This window comes from Talpa europaea (genome assembly GCF_964194135.1).
Source record: "Talpa europaea genome assembly, chromosome: 8".
NCBI classification, from domain to species: Eukaryota; Metazoa; Chordata; class Mammalia; order Eulipotyphla; family Talpidae; genus Talpa; species Talpa europaea.
In genome coordinates, this window is record NC_140075.1 from 44,320,407 (window position 1) to 44,342,465 (window position 22,059).

The 22,059-nt window shown below is 35.7% G+C and overlaps 1 protein-coding gene across 5 annotated transcripts in view; it reads left to right on the forward strand.

The window, feature by feature from the left end:
• TCF12 (transcription factor 12) overlaps positions 1-22,059 on the forward strand; it is a gene marked incomplete at both ends in the record, with an annotated part of 325,036 nt that overhangs the window by 23,581 nt on the left and 279,396 nt on the right. The window lies entirely within an intron of this gene.

The window sequence follows — 22,059 nt, forward strand, 5'->3', positions numbered from 1 at the left end:
CTACTATCTACCTCAAAATTACAAAAACAGTCATTCAGAGGCTTATATGCACTCTTATATTCATGGCACCACTATTTTTAGTCACCAAGTTATAGATGCAAGCTAGGTGCCTGACAACATATGAGTGAATTAAGAAGATGTATGTATTACACAATGGAATACTACTCAACTATTAAAAAAAAAGATGAAATCTTGCCATTTTTAACAACATGGGTAGAACTGGAAGAGATTATGCTAAGCAAAATAAATCAGAAGGAGACATGAACTGGATGATACCGTTCATGTGGAAAATAAAGAAAGAAAACAAAGGAAGAGACAAAGTAAACCAAAGCAATCCCATAGAAATTTGACTGCTGAATCAAGGCTACTAGAGGGAGAATATAAGGGATGTGGAACAAGAGGGGGAAAGGGTGGGGGGCGAGGAAGAGACAATGTTGTGGAAGTTTATGGGTGCTTTGGTGGTGAGTGTAGGTTGGTCCCTGGATTCCCAGTCCTAGATATTCTGATTGCATGCATTTGGGGTAGAGCCTAGAAATGTGAATTTTTAACAAGGTGTTATTTAATCCATAAGCACATAACTTGACTTCAGCTTAGAACCATTGAAATGTATTTTTATTTCAAATTTAGAATGTGAAGTTTTATTTTTCACTTTTTTTCTCTCAAACAATTTTTACTTTGTAGAAACAAATATATAAGACATGAAAGTTCATTCAATGTGTTCAAAACTAAACGAAAACTCATCTCATTGAATTATTGTGCTATATGATTTTTTTATAAGGCAGCATTTTAACAAATGGTGAGTTAAATTGAAGACTTTATCTTGTCTCTTGCAGAGGGAAATACTGGAAACATATTGTAATTACATCTAAAATGCATATATAGATCGGAAAACAAAGTTCAGTGATTAAGACTTTCAAAAGGCTTTTGAAAAAGTTGTCATTTTCATTTTTAGTTAAGAGTGGGGTAATGCTTAGCCAAATAAATCATTTTGGGTTAGGAGACTTATTTCGTGATTGCTTTGTTGGCTCTACGTTACCTTGTTTCTAAGGCAAGATAGTTAAAAAAAAATGATGTGGTGGCTTTTGCATTTATATTGTTTTCTGTATTTTGAAAAGCCTAAACATAAGGAGTGAAAAATTCTCTTGCCTACTTTAGAAATTCTGCCTGCTGGGAGCCAGAGAAGAAAGATTAGCAGTATTTCTGACACTGCTGATTTTATTGCACAAGGTATTACTATAGTATCTTGTTTTGTGATCTTGCCTACTACTTGGATAGTGAAGTTAGAAATTTTATTCAATTCAGTAAACACTATTTACTGAGTAACATTGAAACAATGTAGGACCTAGATGAATATGATAAAAGTCTATGTAAGAAATGGTAGGTAGAAGTGTTCAGAGGGGAGTTAATTCAAATGTATGCTAGATCCTTCCAAAGTAAGGTAATATTCATATACAGTTGTTTTAATCATATGGCTTAGAGAAATTTCTGGAATATTCTCATTCAAAGATTCCTTATTAATGAATGTCTTTGACTTAAATCTAACCAAAACTGCAGTGCTGTTCTTTGTACATTTTTATTATATGGTATTAACAAGTATAGTTGCAAACAAATAAAATGCTTAAGTTTTTTTTTTTTTAAATCTTTATTATCTATTATCTGTTTTTGTGTAGCTAGATTGTAGAGATGGAATTAGGTGAAATGATTGGAAAGATTGTGTTAGGGCACAGAATTTGTGACATGATTTTATAGAAAGAGGACGTGACATTACCAATGTCTTAAGTAGAAAAGGGATGTCGTGTTCTAAGAATAGTTAATGATATAATCTGGTATAAGTGTGTCTATGTGACTGTTGTAGATTCTTTGCATTTCCATGTAAATTCTAATAGGCTTGACACATTTTTTAAACCAAGCTCACTGAGATTTTGTCTGGAATGTAGTTGGCTCCTGACATCTTAACCAGTACTGAGTCTTCCAATATATTAACATGGTATTTCTTTCTTTTAATTTAGATCTTCTATAAATTTTCCTTGGCATTATTTTGCAGTTTCAGAGTTGAAGTCTTGCACGTACTTTTCTAAAGTTTTTCTGTAAGAGTTTTGTATTCTTTAATTGTATTATGCATGGTATTATAATTGGTTTCCAATTGTTAGTTGTTGGTGTATAGAAATACAACTGATTTTTTTTTGTACTGTATGTTCTCTGGCCTGGCTAGATTAAATTCACTTACTGTATATAATAACTTTTTTAATGAATTCCTTAGGATTTGCTATGTATATAATTATGTTTTTGGCAGGTTAACTTTTTCCATTCCAATCTGATATATTTTATTTTTTTACTAACTTAGGATACTGGCTGTCTTGGTAAATATATAATGTTAAATCAAAGTAGTGAGAGTGTACCTCTTTGCTGGTTCTCAATTTTAGGGGAAAAGCATTTGTTTTTCACCATTTTAAGTATGATTTAAAGTATAGGGTTTTTTGTAGATGCCCTTTATCAGGTAGAGGAAATACTCTTCTGATCCCAGTTTGTGGAATAGGTTTTTGTTTTTGTTTTTTTTTAAATCATGGATATTTAGATATTTTGTCAAATGCTTTTTCTGGATTCATTGAGATCCTCAGATTGCTCTCCGCCTTTGTTTTGTTCTGGTTGCAAAATCTCTGGACACTTTATATGCCCAGGTCTAAGACATTGTCTGTCATGTAGTAGATGCTTAAATGCTTGTTTATTAAAAAGCTACTGGATAAAGCAGTAATTTCTCCTGTGAACCTGTTAGAATATGAATATCCATTGTGTCCTCAGAGAGGATGTAATTCCCTAAAAGTGGAATGAACCTATATCCTGAAAGCTTAGTAGATTTTCATCACTCTACCATGTAGATGTGGAACGGCCCAGCTGAGCTGCCTGACAATCTGGAGAGAAAGAGGGCTCGCCTTTCCACAGTGACTGTCAGCGCTCATTCCCGTGGAGAGCAAAGTCTCTAACAAACAGTACGATGACAGCTATTGAAGAACTATCAATATTGGATGAAAAATGGAAGCAAGAATTCAGTTTTTATAGGAAATACACCTTCTACAAATAGGAAACAATTTTCTTTTTTAACAATTTTTTTTTATAAATGTCACATTGGGTGCAATTTTCCCCCAAGAATGTAATCCACTGTATATTCATAAATTGGGGACAGTTTAATAAATATTTAAGTTTCTTGTTTTGACTTGACTATTTAATCAACTTAATTTTTAAGAAGAAATTTCACATTCACCTATCAAATACATTATTAAAATGGCTATTTGTCATTTACCATTTAATAAAATTGTTTAAAAATATTGATACATCATGTTTTGATGATGGTGCAATCAAATATTAAATTAGAAGTTCACAGGCATCTGTTTCAATTAATTTTTGTTTGGGGAAGAAAATAAGATTATCCTTTAATATTTTTACATGACAGTTAATCTAAAAAATCAAATAGTGTATATATTTTTAAAAAATGATATACTGTCTGGGTTGTAAAGCTTGAATTTGTCATTTGTATTTGTCAGATATATAACTTACTTGTGTTCTGACTTACACCCAAAATAATTTTAGTTGGACATACTCACTTGCTATAGAAAAAGAAATGACTAAATAAAAATGTCCAGTTATTTTCTGAATAAAAATGTCTAGTTATTAATATACATTTCAATAGTGATTTTGTTTATAACTGGATTATGGAATATGGCTTGAATCATTTTTGCAATTCAGTTCTTGTAAGTAATTTTAAGAGTTATGAATGTGTAGAGCAAAATTAGACTTCTAGAGATTTGATTTGACTTTTTCAAGTTTATTAATTTTCCATTTGCTTATGTAATCATTGCTTTGACATTTGAAGTATCCAAAAATACTTTTGTTAACCCAAAGCTATTTTATTGTGCCTTATCCTAATTCTTTGTTAATGCAAACTAATCTTTGAGATTAGATTAAACCATTAGTTCAGTAAATAAGTACCTACTGTATGCTAGGCACTATGCTAAGTGCTTTGAGTATAATAAAGATATATTGGATGTGGTCAGTGTAGCTCCATATATCTACTAAGAGAATATGTATGCTACTAGTAATTTTGATACAAATATAAACTTTTTTTTGGATTCTTGTAGATATCTTATAGAAAACCTATAAAAAACCTTTTAGTGACTAAATGGGTTAAAATGTCTGTCTTTTCCTCCTTGTGTATGTAATCTTATTGTTAAAATGAAAACCACCAATGAATGGATGACTCCAGTTATATTTGTATAGGCAATCTCAAAATCTTATAATACTATATCTAGCACCATGTCTTCAATGCACATAGCAAGTGTTAATAAATATTTGGGGTATAAATGCCCATGAAAACAGTTCTTTTTGTGGCTTTGTATTAGTAATATCAATAACTGATATTGTAAAAATAGCTTATACTTTCCAGTACTTTCAAACTTCAGATTATTACTCACTAGTCAGTTGAGAAGTGCTTTAGCAGATCTCATACAGCATGATTAAAGAAAGGGAATTGAACAGAAGCTATGAGACTGCATTGTTTTTATAAAGTTTTAGTTATGTAAATACACATTTGTGTATACTAGTTAGTAATGTAAAGTGTATTTAAGGTGGATCATGATTTTAAAAAAACTTTGAAATCCACAACTTAATAATTTTATTTTATCTGCTTCTAAAGTGCCATTTTCTCTTTACTATTTTGTAAGGTGTGAAAATGATTTAATTTGCATAGCTGATGTGTGTGATGTGTTTGGTTCTTGTTAATACTGCTTTGCAAAATGGTAGACTTTGTGGTTTGAACTCCACTGCAGGTTTTCATGTCTTTTTTTGTTTTGCAGCTTTATTTATTTATGTATACAAGAACTGGGGGTATAGGCCAGAGGTGTGGGGGTGGTGAGAGGATTCACCAGAGAGAGTGGGGAACAGAACAGGCAGATGTACTGCAATACACTGCTGAGGGGAGCAGCAGGGCGAGAGAGGAGCGGTATACTGCGCCTTGTGGGTTAGCTCCATGGCCGGCTGGGAATTGAACTAGTGCACAGTGGTTGGCGATAGCTTGATAGCTCTGTGTCTTTAACTCCTGCACCACCAGGGAGGCCCGAGGTTTTCATATCTTATATAAAAGGTCTGTTCCAACTTTTTTGTTTCTAGTAGCTCTTAGAGTTTAGGGTCACTGATCTTTAACTCATGGTTGACAGTGTCCTTTCATGAAAGAAAGAAGCTTTATTGGCATTTGACATTTATGTCATGTTTAGGGAAAAAATCCCAGAAACATGAAGAGATTAGAATATCATTGTGTAGGGCCTCCCCGGTGGCGCAGCAGTTGAGCGCTGGGTTGCGATGCTGCCCGCAGCCTCTGCAGCGCCGGTTCGATCCCCGGCTGCTCCCCGGCCACCGGAGGAGGGTCCCACATGGCGCGCAGACCTCTCCTGCCGCCCGCTGCTCCCCTCAGCAGTGTACTTCGGTCCTTCTGCCTGCTCTGCTCCCCGCTTTGGCTCTGGTGAATTCTCTCACCCTCCCGCGCTTCTGACTGTACCCAGTGCTTGTATAAATAAATAAATAAATCTTTAAAAAAAAAAAAAAAAGAATATCATTGTGTAAAAGCAAAATCAACAACACAGTATTAGAATATCATTGTGTAAAAGCAAAATCAACAACACAGTATTAAACAGATGAAATAGTAGGGAATTCTTTTTTTTTTTTTAAGGTTTTATTTATAAATAAATAAGAACAACCAGGGTGCAAGCCAGAGGTGTGGGGGGTGAGAGGATTCACCAGAGACAGAGTGGGGAGCAGAACAGGTCGAGCTACTAAAATACACTGCTAAGGGGAGCAGTGGGTGAAACAGGAGAGGTCTGCTGCACCATGTGGGTTAGCACCCCAGCTGCGGATGGAACTCAGGAACTTAGGTCTTCTTGGTGGTAGTGGTGAGACTTAACTCCTAGGCCACCAGGGAGGCCCTGAGAATTCTTTCAGTTGTGATGTAACCTACCTTCAAAGTAGTTTGTAAAGAAAGAGGAGGTTCTAACTTGATCTCTCAGTTTACTTTCTAAAACAAATTTGCAACTTTAGATATATCTTTAACTCTATACAGGCCTGAAATTTTACCAAATATTCGAAATGATAATATTAATGGCTTAACTTCAGAACTTCAGAAACCCTATGGAGGTGGAAATGAGCTGTGTGCATTTAAACGACTGTAGGAGCTTGTGTCTGTTTTACAAAGTTTATGTAGGAGAATTGAATGCTCATAGCCTTCATATTGGAAAAAATATCTTAGAACTTTACTTGAAATATTTCTTTGAAGTAAACTTAACTTGTAATGAAGTGTCAAGCTTCCCTACCTCTCCCCCCTTTTTTTTTACCCTATGTAGGAATATTTTTCTGAAAATGTAAGAAATATTAATTGCAAAAAATAACCCAGCATTTACTCTTTATACTAACTTTTGTTTTCTAGAAACACATGTAGTTTGTAAAATGAGATGGTTTTTAGAATCTTAGCAGGTCATTACCTTTATTGTTCTTTTACATTGCTTGATTATTATGGTATTTTTGTTAAGTTGAGAACTGTTGGAGCATAGAAAACATAGCTTTTCTATATTTGGGAAAGTGGGGCAGTGTAAATTGAGTAGAGATGAAAAAACAATTTCTGTAGGTCAGAACTATTTTACAACTGGAAACATAACCTTGAATTAATGTATTCTTTATGACATTTTGACAGAGTACTACAGAAATGGTTTCAGAGACGGTGCTCTCTTCCTATGGGAAGCTTTAATTTTAGGCAGAATTTAGCCTTGATGGTTTTATTAAGGAGTTAAACCTTCAGTCAGGGTAGGGAATGTTCTTAAGCAAGTGCCACACCTATATGGTATTTTAATACTTGCTTTATATTTTTAGGAAAATGTTTTGAGATACTTGAAAAGAGAGATACATTTGATCAAATTAAATCAAAATTGAGGTGGACTCTTACTTCACTGGCTTTTATACTTTAGAAGATCTGTTTTATAATATGAAAGGGTTTTTCCACACAGTCCTTACCCCTCCCCGCTCTGCCCCTTTCTGGATGCAGTTATTTTGAAGTAATCCTGGTTCTCCATGAACTGTCTAATTCTGCTTGATATCTTGTATTCTACCACATAAAATTGGTAACGTTGTGACAGGATATGCCCTGTGCTTCAGGAGGCATAAGGCTGTTTTAACATCCTTTATGTATGTATCATAGGGTGCTACTAACTTGGTTCCTGGAGCACATGAGATTGCCATGGCAACAAAAGCTCTTTGAGGGCAGAAATCTTGGCAGAGTGGATGGGTCTTTTGAAGTGCTGGGTATGTTGATAGGAAAGGATCCAGTCAGCAGTAAGCACACAACTATAGGCCAGCAGTCAAGGAAAATAAGCATTTAATTTTCAGCTTTAACTTGTGGGCAAATATATTTTTGAGTTTCCCCTTCGGTAGTAATTTGCCTTCAAAACAAATATTTATGTGAGGTTTTCTTTTCATGTATACACAGTTTTAAGAACATAAGTTTCCAAGGGTGTGCTGTATGTTGTTTTGACAGGCCTAAAAATGGTCTCACTTGTTAAAATCAATATAATGTAATATGTTTTAATATTAATGAGTTTTGATCTTAAAAACACAAAATAATTTTAAAACTCAGCTTTGACCTGCTTACTGTTGTCAAGCTCTTTTTCTTGTAAGACCAGCTTTCTCTATCTAGTCTTCTCTCAGTATCTCAGTCTTCCTCATGATTTTGCTCTTGTATCCACTCAAGTCTGCTTCTGGGCAACTTAAGTTGTGTCTCCAACCCAACATGCCTTCTTTTTTTTCTGTCTCTCCAAACATGACCTGTCTTAGAATTCCCTTTTCAGCTTTTACCTTTGTTAATAAGCTTCCACTGACTGCTGTAACTTCCCAAATGTCTTCCTTCCCAACCTGTTGACTAGCATTTACATATTGAATCTTGAACTTAATATACTTTACACATTTTTTTTTTGTTTGTGTTTTATATTATATGTTGGACTTTTTGCCATTAAATAAGCTTTTTGTGGTCAGGAATTGTGCCCCTTTTTTGCCAGATGTGTGAATAGTATTTAGTTCGTTAATGGTTTTATTTAATTTGAGATATGTGAATGATCGAAAATCATATTCAAGTAATAGGCTCTTTAGCTTGTAAAAAGTCAAATTTGTAATCATAAACACTGTACTATCTCAAAGATAGTTATTTTTAATACCAGGACCAATAATAATTTGCATAGATCCTTTCTCAGCCACAGTTCTTTATTCTGAAGAATCCAGAAAATGGTTTGGATTACTATTTTCTGTTTACCCAAGAATGATACATAAATAGATGCCTAGATGAGAAGTTAATTCAGTACATATAGTGAATGACTTAGGATACTGGGGCTTAGTTTTTCTTTGGAACCACAGTTGAGAATGAGACACATCATTTCTTTTTTTTTTTTTTTTATTTTTTTATTTTTTATTTATAGAGGCATGTTTTATTTATTTGTTTGTTTGTTTGTTTTGCTTATACATGCACTGGGTACAGTCAGAAGCGCGGGAGGGTGAGAGAATTCACCAGAGCCAGAGCGGGGAGCAGAACAGGCAGAAGGACCGAAGTACACTGCTGAGGGGAGCAGCGGGCGGCAGGAGAGGTCTGCGCGCCATGTGGGACCCTCCTCCGGTGGCCGGGTTGCAGCCGGGGATCGAACTGGCGCCGCAGAGGCCGCGGGCAGCTTCGCAACCCAGCGCTCAACCGCTGCGCCACCGGGGAGGCCCGAGACACATCATTTCTATATTACACTCATTCTCCTTATGTGTGAATGACTTGTTTGAATCTTTCCATATATTAGTTTTTTTTTATTCTCTTTTTATTCTCTTCTATTATTTCTCTTTCCAAGAAGTAAATGCTGTTAAAACTTTCAGGGAAAGGTATTTCAGGGACGCAGTGAAAATTTTGCTGTTTTGACTTAATAGAAGCTTTTAAAATGATAACCCAGTTTTTCTTATTTAAGTTTCTTTTCTTACATCATTGTTCATTTTTGTATAATATTTGATTTTTCCCCCCAGATGCAGTCCCATAGTTTTCCCACCACCATAGCACCCATGAACCATCACCATAGTCCCACTATTTGAAGATGTAAAATACAGTTTCCATTTTTTAGTCCAGTTCAGTATAAAAATAGGAGCACTTTTGGTTTGACAAAAACTTTTAATAGATTTTCTCCCTTCATTCTATTAATGAAGAGGAAGGAAGACTCTAGCTGCTGAGTCAAGTATTTTAAGATTATTATTTTGTCCAATAAAAATCCATTAATTTAGTTACATGCACTTTTTACCTAGAAATGTTAAACTTAGTCCTTTATTTTTAAAAGTAATTATTTGTTGAAGAAATAATCTAAAATACATGATTAAGTTGAATATTCACATTTAACACTTCAGTTTAGTTTAGTGAGCTTGTCTAAAGGGAATGAATGCTTAAGGCCTTAGGTGAGTGTCAGGGTCTTTTGGGTTTGATAATCTTTAGGGATATTCCCCATTACAGGATAGTAATTATTCCCTTTTGTAAAAGCAGTAAAGAAACTCTTGCAATTAACTCTTATGGAAAATGGATTTGACAGTTAATGATTTACATTGGTTCCTTGCTGTTTCTGATTGAAAAAATTATATTTAGGTGAATTTCTTGAAGAATACTTTTTTAAAAGAGATTTGACATTAAAAAATGTATATATATATTTATTTATTTATACAAGAATGGGGGTACAGGCCAGATTCGCGTGAGAGGATTCACCAGAGACAGAGCAGGGAACAGAACAGGCCAACTGACGAAATACACTGCTGAGGGGAGCAGCGGGCATGACAGGAGAGATCTCCCTTGCCATGTGGGACACTCACCGGCTGGCTGGGACCAAACCGGCGCTGCAGAGGCTGCGGACAGCCTCGCAGCGCTACACTCAACCGCCTGCGCCACCAGGGGAGGCCCAAAGAATACTTTTTAAAGTCATTTTTTAAATTAAAATCTTTATGAAATACAGTGTAAACTTACTGTTTTCTTAAAGTTTACCAAATATATAGTTTTATCAAAATTAGTCATGAGTATTTATTGCACTCTGCTCTAATACAGTGACAGAGTATTATGTTATGGTAAAGGCTGATAATGATTGAGTCTATGTGAATCTCTCTTGATTATTCTACATTTATATAAGTAGCAGTTTTATATTTTATTTCCTTGTACCTAGTGTTATTTCTTTGTCAGTTTTCAGTAGGACTGACTAATTTTTTTACTTTTATTATGCCGTATGATTTTTATTCTTCTCTGAAATCTAACCTGCTAAAATCTGACCTCCTAGGATTAATTAGCTAGGTAATAAGCATTGCTGAAGTCAGAAACTATGTTGATATCTGAAAATAAACCTGAGAGTAATTTTTACCTCTCTGTGGAGAAGAGTGCATGGGCTTTGATAAAAGTCTTTTTTTTTTTTTTTTAGCTTATTTCTCTGATTGTATCTGGGTATAATTGATTGCAGTCACTTAATGTGTGACTACTACTAGATATAAGGACTATTGCCATATCTCCCTCAAGTGAATTTGATACTAAAATTAAAAACTTAATTTTTTCTCATGTAATATCAAGATTTACTTAGAAAGCATCAGGTGTCTGAACATGAACTTTAATGTCAACCACTTGTGAATTAAAGGTGTATCAACTACTTACTGAGTAATAGAAATGTTTTTGGCATAATGTGGATTAAGTTCATTTGGATTTATAATTATTGATTGTGGTTGCTGTGTTAAACTATAATATGTCCTGATAAAGGACTTTCTTTTGAATACCTTCCTGAGGAAGGTATTGAGGAAGTAAATTGAGTCAAAAAAATACATTAGATGATCCCTTTGGGTTATTGAGAGTAAAGACTATATTGATCAAGTTAAATACTTGTCAGGGACATTCTTTGGTACTGAATGAAACACAGTTAGTTTACTAATTAATTCCTGAAACTTGTGGCTCTTGTTTGAGTTTTTCTTTCACTCTGCCTTTCTCTTGTTCTTCTATGTTTGTAAATCTGTTTAGTTAATTGACTAAGGATGATAGGCAGAGCTATGTCTGCCAAGGACCAGATGTTCCTCTTTGCTTACTGTGATACTCTTAACTTTTTACTGACTTACAGAAAAGGGGTTGGGCCAGCTCAGAGAAGAAGTGGGAAACCAACTAATTAGGACTTGTTTTGGGTTCAAGAAAAATTCATAAAGGGAGCATTGATGTTCATTACAGAGCATGAGGTTAGGGGCACTACCCCATGTTTTTAAGCTCAGCCTCACTGGTGAAAACTGGAGATCAAATATTAAGTCAGCTGTTCTATCCATTGGAGCTCTTCTGCTCTAAGAAAACATGAATACCTTAATCATAGCAGAACTGCAAAACAAAAAGTGAGTGTTGTGTCTTGTTAAAATAGTTAAGGTGAAGAACTTATCTTTTAGCTAGATTAAAAAAATTCTTATCAATCTTGTATCAGTTTGATCTCTAATTCCTTTGACTTGGGTTGAATTATAGTAGTTGAAAAAGCTGACTCCTATTATTTTCTTTTCTTTTTTATTTATTTATTTATTTATACAAGCACTGGGTACAGTCAAAAGCGCGGGAGGGTGAGAGAATTCACCAGAGCCAGAGCGGGGAACAGAGCAGGCAGAAGGACCAAAGTACACTGCTGAGGGGAGCAGCAGGCAGCAGGAGAGGTCCGCGCGCCATGTGGGACCCTCCTCCGGTGGCCGGGGAGCAGCTGGGGCTCGAACCGGTGCTTCAGAGGCTGCGGGCAGCTTCGCAACCCAGCGCTCAACCGCTGCGCCACGGGGGAGGCCCGACTCCCATTATTTTCTTTCAGACACATTTATAAATTACTTTTACAGCACTAACCTAAGAATTATAATATTATTGTTCATGTAATTTGAAACAAATAGCAACTATCTGGAAGTGCAATAATTTGACTTTGGCTTTTACTCTGAGTGAAATGGGAAGCCTTCAAGAGGACACCTGACTTAGTGTTTCAACAGAATCACCCTGGTTGCTGTGTAAAGACTTGGATAGAAACAAGTGACCAGTTAGGAGGCTATTCAACATGGGGTTAAAGTTTATAATTATGTATAAATAGATGATGTATATATAAACATGAGGTAGATCTGATGGCTATTATGCCTGAGTAACAAAGATTAAGTTACTACTAATTGAGAAAAAGGAAGACAGAAGAAGGCTTTGTTTTGTTTTTAAAGAAATAAGGTTGGGAATCCCCTTATCAACATGTTAAATACCTGTTATGCATCTAGTTAGAGATATTATTAGGTAATTGGATAGTCTGGTCTGGGACTCTGGGTAGAGATGTGAGCTAGAGGTAACAGCTTGGGAGTCATCTGAGTATGTATGGAATTTAAAGCCATGGAATCAGTGAATGTAGATGAAGACAAGATGAACTCAAAAGACTATGTATGCTCTTCAACAATTAGATGTTGGGTTGATGAGCAAGAGAGATTTGAGAGGGCATGTCCAGAAACATAGGAAGAAAACAAGGCAAGTATGGAATCATGACAAGAAATGAATTCAAGGAAGATGGACTCTTAACAGTAGCTGCAGTTGATAGGTCAATTAAGATTGATTAATAATTGACCAGTTAATTTAACAACATAGACATCATTGGTGACTTTGAAAGGAACAATTATATTAGAGTGGAGGGGACAGAAGTCTAGGGACCTAGAGTGGAAGTAAAAAAATTCGAAACAGCAAATTTAGCTTTTCGATCTAATAAAATGCCATCTATGGGAAAGGTAGAAGGGGAGATTGTTACTGTGGTTGTGGGAAGAAGTAAATGAGTCAGAAATAAATTAAGATTAGAGTAAATAGAGTCAATAGAGATGAAAAAACTAATGATACATAAGGGAGGGGTAGAATTGCTTGAGTGGGCAAGAGAAGGATGGATTAAATGCACATTTGGAGGCGTTTGAAAGCATAGTCAGGTGATTGGAAAGGCCAGAATTGCTTCAATAATTAAATAAAATTATCCTCATTAATTGGTTTGCACAGGAAGGGGTGTGTGTGTGTGTGTGTGTGTGTGAGAGAAAGGTATGCTTTAGGGGACATTTAATTTGTGGAATATATAGAAAAGAATATATACTTAGATTAAATACAGAGTATGTGCTCTGTGGATAGAAAACTTCCATTTTAACTTACATAACTATATTTGGTGTCATCTATATGCATTGCTGATTAATATTTAGATCAAGGATACCACAAGGAAAGCTAATTAATCTGAACTGAACAAAGCCCCAATTATATGTCATCACACTCAAGAGTTTTTGTAGATATTAGAACTGGAATAGAAAGTGGTGTGGCAATTTATAATTACATGTCAAGTTAAAAAGTGAGTTATCCTGTAAGAACAAAATAGTAGTTACCAGATGAGAGGGAAAAGGACAGGTGGGTTAATCAGATAAAAAGAGTCAGGTAGAAAATAAACTTAAAAAAAAAAAAGAGTCAAGTTTATTATGATGGATGGAAACAGCAGTTCTGGTACTGAACACAATGTAGTATATCCTGGTGCTAATTTATAAGACTGTATACCTAAAAGTTGTGTAACGTTATAAACTAATGTTACCTCAATTTAAAAAAGAAAGTGAGTTACTCTACTGGTAGAAATGCAAAATGGTGCAGGCTACTTTGGAAAACAGTGTGGTCATTCCTCAGAAAGTTAATCAGAGTACCGCATGACCCACAAGTCCACTCTAAGTGTATACCAAAGAGAGTTGAAAACATGTCCACTCACTCAAAAATTTGCATGAGTGTTTATAGCAGCATTATCCAAACAGTCAAAAAGTAAAAACACACCAAGTAACTCTCACCATTTAATATGTTATAAATCCATACAATGGAATGTTACTCAGAAAAATATGAACTATATTACTCATACGTGCTACAACATGGATGGATCTGGAAAACATGCTAAGTGAAAGAAGTCAGTTACAAAACACCTCATATTATATGCCTTCATTTCTATGAAATGTCCCCACACTGGCAAATCTGTAAAGATAAAGTAAATTAATGATCACCTAGGCCTGGAGCAGGTTCAGAGAGTACTATGGGAGAAGGGGGAAAGAGGAATTGACTGCTAATAGATAATGGGTTTCTTGGGAGGGAGTGTGTGTGATAAAGATGTTCCAAAATTGATAATGGTTATTTGTGGTTGTATAACTGTGATTACACTGAAAACCATATACTCTTTTATGGTATGTGAACCATCTCAGTTATATAATTGTGTAAAAGAAGTGAGTTGTATATGCTTAGTGACTAATAATAAGCTTTGTTCCCACCACTAAAATGTCTCTGATCAATTCCTATACGTTGTTGGTGAGAATGCATATTTGTACACCTCTTTTGGAAGGGACTTTGGCGGTATCTAAATACTCAACATTTTTATTGCTTTTATTTAGCATTGGGGTATATGAGAGGGTTATGTTTAGCCATAACATCATCTACAGTTTTTGTTAACCTATTCAAATTTATGTTGAATGTGATCTTGGCAAGGATTCTTTATTATTTTTTAAATAAAATTTTACTGAGTTACCATTGTTTTACAGTGTTAAATAGGTTTCAAGAATATAGCCCTCATACCTTACTGCACCCACCACCAAAGTTCTAGTGGCATTCACATTATAAAATTGACCTCCTCTTCCCATTCCTGCTGCCCTCTACCCTCTTTCCCTCTAGTAAACATTATACTCAGTGTCTACGAGCACTTGTTTTTGACCCTGTTATTAATGTTTTGACCTGCAATGTAACATTCCAGAGATTTTCCTCCAGTTCCGGCCTCCCTTGGTGGCACAGGGGTTAAAGTCTCAGAGCTGTCAATCTATCATGTCTGCCTGTGAGTTCGATCCTTGCCAGGGAACTGGCCTACGGGTGCTGCAGATTTCTTCTGTCACGCCCTCTGTTCCCCTCGTCAGTGTATTTCAGTCAGTCTGCCTGTTCTGTTCCCCACTCTGTCTCTGGTGAATCCTCTCACACCCCCCCCCCCGCACCTCTGGCCTGCATCCCAGTTCTTGTATATGCATAAATAAATAAAAATAAAGAAAAAAGATTTTCCTCCAGCAATACAAGAACACATACGGACATGGTGATAATTGTGGCATTATTTATAATAGCAAAATATTTGAAATCTAAATGATAAAACAGATGAGCGTGATTAAATTATGGTAAAGTCACATTGCAAATAGATAAATGAGTAAGGAAACCACCATGAATTAATATGGAATGCTTTCTAGGATTTTATGGGTAAGTTGCTACAAGTGAAGTGCAAGAGAGCATCTATTTTATACTGTCATATGTAAGAAAGAAGGCAATATAGGAAAAGACACATATGGTTGTAAATGAAATACAGGGGATAATAAACTAGAAACCATGGACACAGTGTAGGAACAGGATGGAAAAGATGAGGAATAGGAATGGGATTAATAGAATAGAGGGGGTCATGACATTACTTAATATATCTTTTCATATGGCTCTGACTTTTGAAACTCTGTTAATGTTTCATATGTTGATAAAAATGATAAATTAGAGAAAACAAAAATGAAAGTGCACTAAAACAGAAATACTTGTTTTTGAATTGCACCGATTTCAGATGAATAACATAATAACATGGGAGATTTAAAATAAATGACTTTGAACTCAGTATTTGGACTTAGCTGGCCTCCAGGTTAAAGACCAAAAAAGAGCTCTTAAAATATATTAAAACTCTGGTTTGTTGACTTGCCTTTTTTGTGCAGACCTACAGGTTAACAAATCCCAAACTCCTCTGTATATATATCAGGACTGAGAAAATATTTATGGGTAGTAGAAGTCAGTTTTTTTAATTGTTGGAAGATGGGGTTTTATTAATTATTATTATTAAATATTTAATTTTATTTATGCATATAAGAACTGGGGTGTAGGCCAGAGATGTGGGGTGGAAGGATTTCTGTGGGGAGCAGAACAGGTGGATCTACTGTAATACAGTGCTGAGGGAAGCAGCAGGGTAGACAGAAGAGGTCTGCTGTGCCAGTGAGTTTCCTCCCTTGCTGGGGATCTAACTCATGCTGCAGAGATAGCTTGGTAGCCCTGTGACTTTAACCCTCTCCACCACCACGGATGCCCAGAAGATGGGGTTTTAAATATGAAAAAGAAATGTTTAGAAGGAAGAAATACTCTAGTGTTCATTTGGAATTTGAAGTATCAGTATAAACTCATCTTTTTATTCTCCTGTCAATCCGTCCATCTTTTTATCCAGCTATTGAAGTAATTTATAGATGAGACGTGTTTGTGTGATTGTGCCTGAATATGTGGATATATGTATGCATTAATTTAATGTTCTTCTTTACCCTCTTGCATGGATATGCTTGCAGGAATTTCAGTCAAAAAGTTGATTTTTTTTTTTAAGATGTATTCATTCATGCATACAAGAACTGGGGCACAGGCCAGAGGGGTGAGGGGTGAGAGGATTCACCAGAGACAGTGGGAAACAGAACAGGCAGCTTGACTGAAATGCACTGCTGAGGACAGTAGCAGGCAAGTCAGGGGAGGTCTGCTGTGCCATGTGGGTCTGCTTCTTGGCCTGCTGGGGATCGAACTCATGTTTCAATGGCTGCGGATAGCTTCATAGGCTGCTCTTAACCCCTTGAGCCACCAGGGAGGCCCCTCAGTCAAAAAGTTTATCATTGATTAAGCTTTCTAGGTAAGATGTTGCCAAAAAACTCAATGTATGGACAGGTTATATATAACAAAGAAGTCAAGAATATGCATTCAAGAAAGGAAACCTAAAATAAATGGTGTTAGGGAAACTGGATAGTCACATGCAAAAAAATGAAACTAGACTACTGTCTCACACTGTACACAAAAATCAATTCAAAATGCACAAAAGATTTGGATGTAAGACTTGAAACCATAAAATACATAGAAGAAAACAAGAAGTAAGCCTAAAAGAAAAATCTCAAAAGGAAAATGTGAAAAGATGCTATTCTTTAAAAAATTTTACTATCTGTAGTACTTTACTTTTGAAAGGTCTGACATTAGGATAGTAACATTTGTTAAATCTGTGTCATGGAGACATGAGTCTTAGATTTTGTATGTATGTGCTAAAATATTTTTAGTCTTAAAAAACTGAATTCTGGTGGGACCTCCCCTGGTGGTGCAGTGGTTGAGCGCTGGGCTGCAAAGCTGCCTGCAGCTCCTGCAGTGCCAATTTGATCCCCGGACGGGTCCCACATGGTGCAACAGACCTCTCCTGCCATGTCCGCTGCGCCCCTGAGCAGTGTATTTTGTCGTTCTGCCTGTTCTGTTCCCTGCTCTGGCTCTGGTGAATTCTCTCACTCTCCCGTGCTTCTGACTGTACCCAGTGCTTGTATAAATAAATAAATAAATGAATAAATCTTTAAAAACAAAACAAAACCTGAATTCCGGGCCTTCCTGGTGGTGCAAGGGGTTAAGCACCGCACTATGAAGCAATCTGTAGCCTCTGCAGCAAGAGTTTGATCCCACATGGTGCAGCAGACCTCTTTTGACTCGCCTGCTGCTCCCCTCAGCAGTATATTTCAGTCAGGCTGCTTGTTCTGTTCCCCACTCTGTCTCTGGTGAATCCTCTCACCCACTGCATCTCTGGCCTGTACCCCAGCTCTTGTATGCATAAGTAAATAAATCTTTAAAAAGAAACTGAATTCTATTATGTTATAAATCTAAGTTGAAATGTGTAAGGGCAGACTACATTTTAGGGAAACTTTAGAGACTTGATAAATACACAGCTTCTGTAAATCATCAAGAGAAAGCTCCTTCTTAGAAATATTGTAAAAAGACACATTTGGTATTTGCCAGAGGAAAGCTACTGGCAAGATGCTATGGGAAAATGGTTTTATTTATTTTTTATTTTTTTTTAATTAAGGAAATTGTCTTTTTTTTTTTTTAAAGATTTATTTATTTATTTATGCAAGCACTGGGTACAGTCAGAAGCACAGGAGGGTGAGAGAATTCACCAGAGCCAGAGCAGGGAACAGAACAGGCAGACCGATGAATTACACTGCTGAGGGGAGCAGTGGGCAAGACAGGAGAGCTCTGTTGCACCATATGGGACCCTCGCCTGCGGCCAGGGATCAGGGATCCAACCGGTGCTGCAGAGGCCGTGGGCAGCTTCACAGCCCAGCGCTCAACTGCTGTGCCACCAGGGGAGGCCCGGGAAAATGGTTTTTAAAAAAGAGACCATAGGGCTTCCCTTGTTGTGGCCTAGGGGTTAAGTCTCAGCGCTGTTGCCACTATAGCTGAATTTGATCCCAGCCAGGGAGCTAACCTGCATATGGCACAGCAGACCTCTCCTATCTCACCTGTATTTCAGTGGATCTGCCTGTACTGTTCCCTATTATGTCTCAGGTGAATCATCTCATCCCCTGGTTCTTCTGTGCAGAAGTAAAAAATAAAAATAAAAGAGACCTTAATCAGAAAATGATTAATTTAAAATATTGGACTCTCTTAGGAGCAAAACTATATATATTATAAACTCCGTGTGTGTGTGTATATATATGTATAGAGAGAGAGAGAGAGTGTTAAGCTTGTGTGTGTGTGTGTGTGTGTGTAGAATGTGATAAACTTGTGTGTGTTTGTATAGTGTTAAGCGTGTGTGTGTATAGAGTGTTAAGTGTGTGTGTGTGTGTGTGTCTGTATGTATTTTGGCCAGTAAAGTTGTTTTGAATATATATGTTTTTAAAAGTTGAAGTTTAATAAATTCATTAATTAAAAAGGGTAACCTGTGTTTGATAATACAGTTAACTTTTAGAGGTTTCGGTTCATATATGTGTTTAACATCTTCTGTACACTGATTGTTGAGATGCTTCTCTGGAGCTCTTAAACTTTAGCACAAATCAGTATCATCTAGAGAGTTTGTTAAAACAGACTGCTAGACCACATCCCCAGAGTTTTTCATTCAGTGGGTTTGGGATGGGTTAGAGGATTTGCATCTCTAATAAGTTCCCCTGTGATCTGATACTATTGATTGGAGGACCACACTTTGAAACCTGCTGGTATATAATTATAAAGGAAAAATATGTATATGAATAGCAACTAAGATCTGTCTTTGATACACAGGTAATTATTTTCATTTTGGTCTATGAACCTGTTAATTGTATATAAAAAACATTCGTTCACTTTGTAGAGAATTATTTATATCTTAAGACATGTGTTTATAACTTTAATATGTAGGTGAGGACTTCATTGGCTTAGCGTTTTTGCTGAACAAAACTGGGCTGTTTGTAGTATATTGAGTATATGTTAAATGTTATTTAGATGGATGAGAATAAACTCCTTAGTAAGCAGAAAAATTGAAAAGTAAAGTGATGTAAAGAAAAATTGTGAGCCTTCTAATACATAATTAAGCAAGAAAAGCAATAAAGTACATTTTTAGGAGATATATTTGGTAAAATTATTTTAAAAAGCATGGGAATGATAAAGCTAAATTCAGCCCTGTGATTACCTCCCAGAGGAGAGTATTTTTGTCCATACCTTACATATATGATACAAATATTATTCTTTTTAGTTTTTTTTTTAATTTTTTTCTAGAGGCATGTCTTATTTATTTATTATTTGTTTGTTTGTTTGGTTTATACATGCACTGGGTACAGTCAGAAGCGCGGGAGGGTGAGAGAATTCACCAGAGCCAGAGCCGGGAGCAGAGCAGGCAGAAGGACCGAAGTACACTGCTGAGGGGAGCAGCGGGTGGCAGGAGAGGTCTGCGCACCATGTGGGACCCTCCTCCCGTGGCCGGGGAGCAGCTGGGGATCGAACCGGCGCCGCAGAGGCCTCGGGCAGCTTCGCAACCCAGTGCTCAACCGCTGCGCCACCGGGGAGGCCCCCCTTTTTAGTATTTAATAAAAATAATTAAATATCAAAACAAAATACTGTTTGATTCATAGAAAAATCATTTTTTTTTCATGAAAATTGAAGCTTTATGCTCTTAATTGAGCTTGCTAAATACTCTAGGCCATCAGTATCTGAATGAATTTCTGCTTTGTTGAAAAATTTTAATCTGCGCTGTCAAATATGGCTAATAAGAACTTGAAATGTGACTGCTACATCTGAGAAACTGAATTTTTAATTTTAATTATTTAAAGTTCATATTTAAACAGGCACATGTGGCTGGTATCTGCTGCTTAAATAGCACAGCTCTAGGCAATTTAGAACATGAATTATCTTTGAATTACTAATCTATTAATAATTCTCCTTCAGAATATAGTGTTGGTTTGCTGACAGTTTTGTTAGGTTGCTGGTTTTTGACTGTTATATTGCATTCTTTAATTTCAACTTCTGCTTCTTGTGTTCACTGTGGCAGTTTGATTTACTCTCTAGTGCCTTATATCCCTAAAACTGGGTCTTCAGGATCAAAAACTACTGAATTAATGTTTATTGGAAACAGTAGTATATTATGTGTAATGTCATTTAAAATGTTCGTAGAATCATGCTTTTTAAATTTCAACGTTTATTCACTTTCATTTTCTATTAACTTTGTTTTAAATATATTTTATTAGCTTTTCTGAGCCCCCAAACAAAATTATTATTAATTTTGATTATACCTGAGTCATTAAGTATTACTTGTTGTGAACCACACATTCCCGAGAAATGCAGAGTGATAGAGGAAATAGGCTCTGAGTTAAGATGTGAACATATTCGGAGCTATTTTAGGAAGCAGAATGTGCCTGAGAAAAACATATTGAATAGTCATGCAAAGAGAACAATCAAAAATGTTTATATACACTACTTTGTTATTTTGTCACTTGATTGTAATGGAGTTTGTGCATCAAAGTGCTTTGTAATGTTTTTATTACTGTCTGAAAGTTGTGAACGTTTAACTTTAATTTGCAACATATGTATTTGTAAAAGAGCTCCTACCTGTAATATATAAAGAACATTTACAAACAGGATAGACAATCCAGTTTTAAAAAAGTACAAAGAATCTAAATGCACACTCTATTAAAGAAGATAATGTGAATGACTAATAACACCTGTAAACATGTTCAATGTCGTTAACATTGTTATCAGAAAAATGGTAATAATAAAATCACAATGGCATACACTGCATATCCATTAGAATCTAAAAAAAGTTGATAACATGTACATGTGGAACAACTAAAACTGTCAGGTGGAAGTAAAACTATGTAGTGATTGTGGAAAATTGTTTGCATTTTATCACATAAAATTTTTACCTTTTGAAATTTATTCATAGTGATCCCAAATGTGAAACAACCAGATTATTTATCAGTGGACAAATAGATTTTAAAATACAGTGGTACATCCATATGAAGGAAAACTACTCAGTGACCGAAAGGAACAAAATATTGATACATGCGTACATCTGTGGCTGAATCTAGAAAGTATCAAGGGAGTGAAGAGACCTGCATACTCTTATGAGTCTATCTACAAGAAACTTCTCTATCCTAATGATTTTCATGTCCTTTCTGTTATCTAGATGATAGTTGTTGACTTTACCTATTTAATTTTGTTACACTAATTTGTGATGCTGTAACTTTGTTCTTCATCTTAGGTTGACAGCTTATTATAGTATTAGATGTTTTCCAAATGAATCCCGTAATGTAGTGCCTAGAAGAGCACTTTTAAAATTATATGCAAATAAATGGTAGTTAAAAGTTTTAAGAGTAGTTGTTTGTGGATAATAGAAGTAACTGGTGAATTACAAAATTATTATAGTAAAGTCTTACCTTCAATAAAAGGACCCGTGTATGGCTGGCTCAGATAAAGAAATTTAGATTTCAGGAGGGAGTCCAACATGAAAACAAAGTTAGGTCTCCCGGGAATTAAAAATAAGAACAGAATCTGTTCTCTCTGTTAGGGGCCATAGTATTTTGGTTCAAGTTCCCAAATGGATATCTGCTTTTCATTCTTTTACAGGTGAGCCTCCTTTACTCATTTATCACTTTGCCCAAATTCATAAGCTCTCCAGCTTAAACTTATCTTTGTATCTGCTTCTTGGGTTCAGTTCACAA